This window comes from Haplochromis burtoni, unplaced genomic scaffold (genome assembly GCF_018398535.1).
Source record: "Haplochromis burtoni strain Fernald_Lab_line unplaced genomic scaffold, NCSU_Asbu1 Contig_42, whole genome shotgun sequence".
Lineage (NCBI taxonomy): Eukaryota > Metazoa > Chordata > Actinopteri > Cichliformes > Cichlidae > Haplochromis > Haplochromis burtoni.
In genome coordinates, this window is record NW_024582403.1 from 2,599,375 (window position 1) to 2,609,380 (window position 10,006).

Here is a 10,006-nt window from a genome sequence, read left to right on the forward strand (position 1 = left end):
AAGAAATTAACTCTACTAATGAAACTATTTCATTTCTAAATAACGAAGCGAGCAATCATATATCAATATTTAGATTTCAATTGTTATAAATGAAACTATTATTTTAAGTACATCTGTGAGAGATAACAAATCTCTCATAGTGTAAGTCCTGGAAATGATTGCAAATGAATGCCTTGTTGAATTTTGCCAAAATATATTTTGGCAAATAAATAAATAAGAAATAAAAAAATAACAATACTATAACTAAAGAAATATAAAATATATATATATTTGATTGTTTCTGCGATTTTCTGTTTCTATATACTCATCTGCAATGGCCTGATTAATTAATTTCACGCTGTAGCCCCAGAGAAGATTTTCCCACAAACAAGTGACCAAGAAAAAAAAAAAGAAGACTACGAAAGAAAAAAAATCTCCCAAAGAAAGAAAGAAAGTCAACATCAAGTTCAACAACGTGCTGGTGCTCATTAGCATCACAATGCTGTCTGGGAGCACACAAGTCTTCTTAACAAGAGGCTCTGGCGTCAAGTCCCTCCACCTCCCAGCCAAGGGGACATTTTCCCAGGCTCTGCTAACAATCACACAACTGTTTGCTTTATAAACGCCAGCTCTGGGGCCACTAAGCCCGCCTCATCAGCGCTCAATGGATGGGCCCGCTAATATGGGATGGAAGGGCCGGCTGCCACTCATCAGTTAGAGCTCACCATAATTGACAGCGAAATTTTCAGTTTAACTTGAACCACTATGCAACCTTTACTGAAAAGTGCATTTATATTTCTGCATGATTTTTTTTAACTTACATAAATACTATTACATACAATTATTATTATTATTATTATTATTATTATTATTAGTATTGCTTTTAGCGATAGTGCTTTTGAAATATGTTACTCGAGCTACCTTTCCCCCCCAGAGTCTCAAGGTTAAGACTACATGACCTTAAATTAATCATATTAAAAACATACTTACAAGCTGTGTACTCAGTAAATCCCACATCTCCAGCTGAAGTCCATTCAGTGCGTTAATTCAAGTTTCTATCGGCCATCTCTCAAGTGCAACCAAACTCTAAGAGCCCAAAGTCCAGCCAATCGATGAACAAGCCTTCGCAGATTGAGAGTAAATCTACACAATGAGTTGATCCAAACCCAGAGAAGTGTGGTTTTTCTTTTTTTCCTTTTCATGACTTTCTTTTCTTTTTTTCCTTTCTTTAAAAAAAAAAAATCACTGCCATTACTTCTGCATCGACACAAGCCAAGGCCGAGGTGATACTGCTGCCAGCATCCTCCTGCTTTCTTCTCACCAGCCTCGGATGACAGTATGCGGTGATGTTGCGTCGCCGGTCCCCTCCTCTCTCTCTCTCTCTCTCTCTCTCTCTCTCTCTCTCTCTCTCTCTCTCTCTCTCTCTCTCTCTCTCTCGCTCGCTCTCTTGCTCTCGCTCGCTGTCTCTCTCTCTCTCTTGCAAACATAACGCCTGGTGTGCACGACGTGTACAGAAACTCAAACATTCTTCGGTGACCATTGTGAAATCCATTGTTATGCTTGAATGACGGGTCTCTCTTTCTTTAAGTTGCATCCAGCGTTTGATATACATGGTGAGCCGAAAAACACAGTCTCTGTGGCTGCTGGTGAGAGAGCCCAGGAGACGGAGGAGAGAAAGGAGCCAGGGAGAATCAACTGGAGACAGACGCAGACCTCAAATTTTGGTCTACTGGGAAAAAAACGACAGGGTAAAAGGCGCCCTGCTTTTTATAGTAGCATACTCTATGGCAGAAGGTTTTATATTGCACGAAGAATTGATATGCTCATAGCCTCCATTCCCTTCCAGCCTCATCTTTCCATCTCTTGCCTCCTCATGGTCGTCAATATACAGAAGTATAGGACAAAAAATAAAACAAATAAACAAACAAAACCAACAAAACAATCTGTTTTAAGCAGCGGTGGTAGTGACATCTGGAATGAGCAGTGATCTCCACACATTGCTTGACTGAGGCACCTGTGACAACATCTTGCGTACGGGAACACCGAGCCACACCGAGCAGCAAAGCACAATAAAAGCGACCGCAGATTTACACGTTTCCGTGGGTTTAAAGGCGCACTGCAGGATAAACGCTTGAACAGTAAACGATTTGTAAGAAAAGGAGAAGAGCACACAGCAGCGATGTGTGATGTGCTGTTGCCGCAGCCTTAGCAGCGTAAGGAGAAGCTGATGCTTCCCCAGAGCTCCAGTGGGTCACGTTGCTTTACGTGGTGCTACGTCTTTTCCTCTGTGCGTAACAGAGCGCACGAGTGAACACTCGTGTGCCAGATGTCGGTATCAGAGCTGATAAAAACGCAGCATTCAGTCTGTAAGAAAACGAAATCATACTGCAGATACTAACATACAGAGAGGAGAGTCGAGGATAAAAGGTACAAAAACGAGCCGCCGAAACGAGCGTGATTCTTTGCGTGCTTACGTCAAGCGATGGGGTACATTCTTCCAAATGTGTCATCCAATAGACTGCGTGTGCGACGCAGGGTTAACATTCACGAGTTCAAAACACGGATGCCTGTTATAATACGGCTTTATTCCCTCTGCATTTATCTGAAAACATGTTTGGCGTGTGGACCCATTAATCCCAGAAGAAATTTCACATTTTTGACTTTCTAAACGGCAATCTGCCCCCCCCCCCCCCAAACAAAACAAGTGTGTGCGTAAATATAACTGTCCAAATGTCAGAATTTAGGAAGATTAAAAAGAATAGGCCAAAGGAAAAGCAGTTATGTATTATTTGGCTGGTTTAAATTATAAATTAAGACAACAGAAAAGTAGAAAAGATTAACCAAGTAGAAAATACAAAGCAAGATTTAAAGTCACAATTTAAACTCAAGCCAAGGAAACCTGATCATTATCATTATTAATTGTGGAGTTAGCAGAAGTATAGTGACAGCAGCGAGAGAATTGTTATGAATATAAATCAGACATACGGTTCGACATTAAACTGCATTTTCCCGTTTATAGAAGCAAGCAGACCATACACAAATTTAGAACAGAAACCAGAGTTTATTTATTTTTGTTCTTAATATTTAGTCCTGCAGTCAAATTAACTTGGGTCACAGCTGCCCGTGGATCATGAGGGCTCTTACAATTAAAGACTATAAATCATATGTCCCTTTATTGTTCTCTAAATATATTAACAATGTTGCGAGGTTCCCCTTAAGCATCCACACATCTCCAAGTGTATAATGGCGGTCAATTAAATCAAAGTGAATCAGTAATCTCATAACTGTGGCCCTTAATAAGGCCGGCACATCCGCACTTCTTTGCCGCGTAGTTCAGATCATTCGAGCCGAAACAGCGTCACCTAACGGCACAAACTCAGAGCTGCTGTTCGGGCCTGCATGCTTATTATCTCCGGCCTACGTCCACAGCACATTGCAAACCACAAAAAACGACATATTACCCCGTGACATCAATGTAACAGGAATAGAGCCATGAATAGAAACGATAGGATGCATCAAAACTATTGATTTCTGCAGATGTAGTGACTGTAAAATTGCAGGAGTAACTGATAGGCCTGATATTTTGTGTTTATTTGTTTTCACATTACAAAGCACGCACAAAGAATTTGAAGATCGTTAGTGTCACTCTAATGGAGATGCATAATATTAGTTACTTCATCATCAAAATCCTCGTTGCATAATTGGTGGTACTGAATAATATCCATGCACAGGCCTACATGATGCTACAGAATTGTCTGCAGGGCATTATTCTCTGCAGCATTGGAGAAAAACGTGATTGATCTTCGTGCGAATGCTTTGAAATTTAGAGGCTTCAAACCGAAATAGGAGCGCATGAAACTGCGTAATCTCTTTAGCAGAATGACCCGCAGTCACCATATTTTAGAGTAGCAGTGTCTTCGTTTTCAACGTAAGTAAGCTGTAAAATCATATCTAGAATGCGCAATCAACTAATATCAAAGGAGTCTAATATTTTATAGAGACAGGAGAAGAACGGTTGTATCTTGTTACATATTTTTGTGTTGTTTTTTGTTGTTGTTGTCTGCAGTAGAAAAGCGTTTCCATTAATACGAAGTAATGACACACATATGCACGTGTAAATGCTAAATACATCCCTTAGAGGCAATTATACTGAAGGTTTGCAAATCTACACACAGTTTAAAGAAATTTGTTGAGATTATTTTAGATTTTTTTTTTTTTAATTTACATCGACGAGCAGGACATGTAGGACAACTGGAGAAAAAATAATTAAACGTTTGTTCCTTTCTTAGCACAATGTGAGGTTTAGTTGTCCTTTTAATGAAGAGTTGATATCTTTGGGCAATAAAAAATAAGTGCTTTAGAAAGTAGAGGTTTAAAAATGGTTTTCAAATACGGTAAAATTACACAGGTCAGGCAAATCGAATAGTGGTGCAATCACCGGTAAAAGACAATCGAATTCACCAAGGGAGTAGCAACGTCTAGCTCAACATGTGTTTGTCGTGTCAGTTCCTCCTGTTTTAATTTTTGCATAAACCTACATTTGGAAAAAATTACCTGGACAACATACTAAATATATTTATTGACTAAAAGAAAAAAATCAATTTATTAATCGGCTCACAAAGTCATATTTATAAGGTACGTTCAATGGTGCTCACAAAACTGGAGATTTCTTTTCTTCTTTATATGAATCTCATCTGTTTAATTTACAGACTGAAAAGCTTAATGAAAAGTTAGTTTTCTTGCACTCATAATTCACGATTTCCTAAACTGCATCCAACTTCCCCTTAAAATCATTCATTCCTGTCAAATTTGTATGGCTGTCATCATGCATGACCACACTGAACTCTGTTGGGTTCAATCGTTAATAAGTGACCGATTCAAGTGGCCACTTCTGGGAATTGTAATGGCCGCTCTTCAAAGAGGCCTGACCTGACACTGAAACAGCGGTGTCAAAGGTCACACATGAAGACCAACAGGAAGCCAATATTTGTCCTTCAGTCTGTCATGCCCCTAAATTAGCGCCTAAGTACTGCAGTTAATTGTCATAAGTTGTTTTGGGGTTGGTGGAAAGCTCTGATTCTCCAAAAGGGTTTAAAACATTTATATCTAAATTAATAATGAATTTGGCAGTTTTAAAAGTAATGCCTTGTGAGTTTTCCCACAAATTTGAATTGTTCAGATTATAAGTATTAGCATCATTATGTCTGGGGGAAAAGAAATGATGGGCATGAAAAGCTCTGAAATTTCCATGTTGACTTTTGTCCAACTGAAAGAGACAGATAAATAAATAGATAAGGTTCAGCGCAGTGAGCTCCTCTAGTTTTGAACTGATCACATTATTTGCAACATTGAATAGTTTGTGATATTTTATAATATATTTTTGTTTCCTCAGTTATGGACGTTTGCTGTGGTGATGGGAGAATTATTCACTGATAGTGAAATCCATGCTAGGAAGCTTGTTTGTTTGTTTGTTTGTTTGTATAGCAGCACGTGACAAAAGCAATTATTTTAACAGCATGTACGGTAATTCTTAATTGGCAATTTGGAGACTGACCCACTTACATCCTGGGTCAGTTGAGATCTGGTGGCCAACCTTTCAATATCTGTGAGAGGCATTTAGAGGTCCACGCATTGGGCTGACATACCTACACACAGCCCTGAAGCGATCAACTGACCTAAAGCAAAATCAGTTTCATCGCACTGATAAAATCAATCACTCAACTCATGAAACAAAACACAACACCATAGGCGGCACGTGCACTTATCGCTGCAACATCAACAAACCCCACGTTCATGAATGCAACACAGAAGCGATCAGATCATTAAAAAAAGAAAAAGAATAAAACAGAAAAAGAAAAAAAAAACATACTGTGCAAATGCTAAACTTACATGTCAAAGAAACTGATAACCAGAAAAGTCATTCAACTTACATTTCATCACCTGCTTTTGGTTCTTGATCCTCAAGCTGAGGAAGAGATGTTGATGCTTTCTCCACCATGTGGAAACAGAGGAACGGTCTTGCTGCTTTCCTGGTTTAATTGGGAACAGGCTGGAGTTTATGCTAATGAGCGCTGACATCAGTTCTAGCAGCCCCCCACTCCATAAAGGAGGAGAGCAAAAGGGCCAAAGTCGCGCCTCTTTTCCCAGGCAATTCCGTCGGTCAAGTTCAAGCACAGCGGTTGTCATTTAGAAAATGTGACTGCGCAGATAAAAATTAGGGGAGGGGGGTAGATTTATTTAATTTTTTTCCTAAATGAAAAAAACTATACATTTTTGTCTGTTTGACATTTTTCCTAGTGTACCAACAAATTTGAGTGATAACGTTTCACAATGAGCATGTGAGTTTGGAAATTTCTTTCCAAGAGTAAGAAGACTCTCCCATGGGGCTGACAAAATATTACCCCAAGAAATGTTTTCTTGGAGTAAAAAAAGAGGTGCGTCCAGTTAACACTTGATATTCTTCGGATTCATGGAATTTATACCGAGTACATGATGTAGTGGTAGAGTACAGTAGTGGTTGAGAAAACTGAGCTGCTGAAGGTTCATCTTTGGTTAATTGAGTATAACTGTCGTTTCCTCTGGCAAAGAGAGGTTAAAAAATACCTCAAGCACCAGCTTTCTCGTGGTTTTTTTTTTTTTTTTTGCGTGTACTTGTTCATCACTCATCTGTGCATGCGAGCGAGTGGATGATCCATGGGATCATCTATGCTGCCGGAAACACAAGCACTCGGTGAAACAGAATTAGCGTCGTACATTTGCGTAATTACAATCTAAAGTGTGCAATCATTCATGTCGCCCAAATCCAGAAACCGTGTGAGGAGACGCCAGCGCAACAGCTTAACGCATCGCAGCAGAATCAAGCTGAGCCAATTCTCCCGTGTTTGTCTCTGAATCTGAAAACAGACGGCCATGATAGGTCAGTGAATACGCAGATGTAAGGCCAATACGCATCTCAAAGGCTTCATTTGTGGGTGAGACACAACAGGTGTGTGACTACAGTTTGTTTTTATTATAGCATGTAAGCTTTTACAAAGAGCACTCATTAAATGGTTTTGGTCAGTAATCTCTCTTAGATTTTCTTTTTCTTCCTCCAATCAACCTCCTTCACAGACACGTTTTGCCAAATAACGGCAGGTAAAAGAGGCACAGGTGTGCATAATAATATTAATGATCTGAATTATATTTGTTCCTGAGCTGGTGCATGTTGGTAGTATGGCTGCTGCATTCAAGCACAGAGCCATTTTGAATGCAACATCTGTGCTTCTCCTGTTGCAGCGATACTAAGTTCCTTGAGGCTGGTTCAAAGAAATGCATTTTTTTCTTATTAATGGAGAGTGATCAGAAATGTACATGATAAATAAAAGCTATTTGATCACTCTGAAAGGAAATAACCAACCAGACTGTTATATTTGACACCTATGACAGTGTTTGGCTTGTATGCACTGTAGAAACAGATGTGGGATCAGGTTTTTTAAAAAGATAATGCCTCAGCAGTGAATCGCCTTAACAGATGCAGTGTAACCTTCCTTATAATATATGCCTGGTAATTAACAATCATGACTCTCACTACTCTTTTAAATAAATCCATGTGACAAAGCAGATCTGGCCCTCCGTAGCTGGTTCCCACACAGCAGAGGAGGCAGCAGTTAGGAAAAGAGACAAAAAGGAAAAGAGCGGGGAAAATGAAGGGAGACGAGAGAGGTGGTGGGGGGAGTGTTTCCTTTGACGGGGCACCATTGCAACATTTGCATATATTCAAATCAGGTGATGAATGTCATGCATGAGGGTGAACAAAGACAAGCCAATGGGAGGGCTGCGTCTCTGCTGCAGGCTCAGAAGCAGCCGTCGGTATCCCAGCAGCACCCTGGGAGAAACACGGGGAAGTGGTGTGGGAACCAAGAGGCCCCCCGATCTGAGCAGAGGGAGGGGAGCCACTTGTAGTCTGTGGTGAATTTGCATTTTATTTGTGTCCATTTTCCTCAGTAATTTCTGCCCCAGCACTTCAACCACAGATGGCTAACACAGGAAGAAGGATTTGCATTTGTGTCAAAGATGATAATGATGGACATGTTTTCCACCCAGACAGAGACATTCCTTCTCTGAGTCTGAATTACATTTTAATGTCTTGAAAAATATACAAAATATTTAAGAAATTACTATTTCCTTTTGTTTGTGATCAATGCCAGATGTAGGCATTGGAAAAGTCAGAGTTTGCACAATGTCAGGATGATCTATGAATGCTGTGCTATCCACAAAAGACAAAGCCAGAAATGACTCAGTGTGTATTTCATAACCCAGCAGCATCAAGAGATGGCTTAACAAATACCTCTATGTCTTAAAAGCTGATATGCAAAAGTGAAATTCTAATTAAAACTCTCGCTAATCTCACAAACGCATTGCCTGAAGGTGGAGGCTGGAGGTGGATCATAAACATCAGTCACGCACGCAAAGCTTGATATTGAGTTAAACCACTAATTTCACTTGATTTATGTTTGCAGATGCTTGCCTGATGGTTCATACATGCCCACGAGAGATGCTGTTGCTTCACTGCACAAAGCTCCATTTGATCAAATTCACAGCTCCTATTGAAGCGCCATGCTCTCGCACCCAAATTCACAGGGCGAAGGATCAGGCACATCTTCAGTAGAAGGGCTGCCACCAATTAGCAGAAAGTTGAAATTCAATCAGCTTCAGGAGACCAGCCAAATAACATGAACACACATGCTAAACACAGATTTAAATGCTGTGAATGGGTCTTGGAAAAAGATCTTTAGAGGGCATGCTGCTGGAAATACTTGGCACTGTTGGGGGCTTTAGATGGGATGAGCTGACATTATAATGCATGTTCAGGCCAAGCGTGGATATGTTTCTGGGTGTACGATCATTTGGAACTTCAGAGACAAACTATACCACCCATGAAGGATGCACCGAGCTGTTTCCTGCACTGTCTCAGGTCCCAAACAACTCATTGTTTACTGTATTCCGATGCCTGCAGATTGTGTTAAAACACTGTCAAATTGCAAAGACATACACTTTGTCTTCAGGTTTGAAGATAACTGTGTTGGTATAGTAAAGTTTCTTTTACCCATCAAAATGGGAAAATAATACTTTAATAACATGATAGCATCAGAAAGTGTGCTCTCTGCTTTACTCATTCCCTGGTGTTTAGTGTTTTAATACCAAATCAGAGAGTAACAGGAGCATATCAGAGACTTTAAGCTTCACAATCTGCATAATGTTTGTTTTTATCCAATGAAATGCTAAGATGCATGATGGTGGAAGCATGAAACCTGGAGATTATCATTAGAAGGATCACACAGAGGCATTAAGGGGCACTGAAGAATAACAAGGAAAGATGAAGGGTACAATTTTACATTTAATTAGAAATGAGAAGTAAAAGCAAAACCTCTTTACAAGTTTCCTTATTGTTTGTCATTTTTATACTGCAGAATATGTATTAATTAACAGACATTTTCACACTATTATTTTTTGTATGTTCAAATCGTAAAACCGGGGGAAATGATGCAATAATTTTCAATCATATTTTCAATCATATTTTCAATCATATTTTTACTATCACAGTGGCATTTTTTTTGTCTCTATCAGGGGACTAAGAGCAAAGCATTGTTATTCTGATGCCTTCATAAAAATCGGAAAATGTTCACGTGAACGAGTGAACATTTTCCGATTATGGCTGTTGTAATCGGAAAATGTTCACTCAACAGTATGGCTGTTGTGTTATTTTGATTTCAGTAAAGTTGCGAAAGTGAAATACTATGCCTAATTGCTACATTATAATTGCTACATTATAAACAAAATCCCCAAAATCCATATTTTAATATTAGTAATTGAAAATGTTAAAGAGGTAAAAAGGAAGGGGCAGGAGTAGTAGAAATTGTATTTTTGTCTACCTATACTGTTTTTCTTTCTCAAGGGTTCTCACCTTTCAGTTCTTATACTGATTGCCCGCAGTAGGCTTAGGCTGCTCTAATTTTGCTCGGCTGCAACTTTTCTTTTCTTTTCTTTT

The 10,006-nt window shown here is 39.4% G+C and overlaps 1 long non-coding RNA gene across 2 annotated transcripts in view; it reads right to left on the minus strand.

Moving 5' to 3' along the window:
• LOC121814387 overlaps positions 1-6,015 on the minus strand; it is a 41,608-nt gene extending 35,593 nt beyond the window's left edge. The window contains exon 1 of one of the 2 annotated variants that reach the window (XR_006054305.1): positions 5,910-6,015. This is a non-coding gene — a long non-coding RNA (uncharacterized LOC121814387). Of the gene's footprint in view, positions 1-969; positions 2,618-5,909 lie in introns of those variants that run through there. The other variant, XR_006054304.1, reaches the window with a different exon arrangement.
• Positions 6,016-10,006: the final 3,991 nt, after the last annotated feature.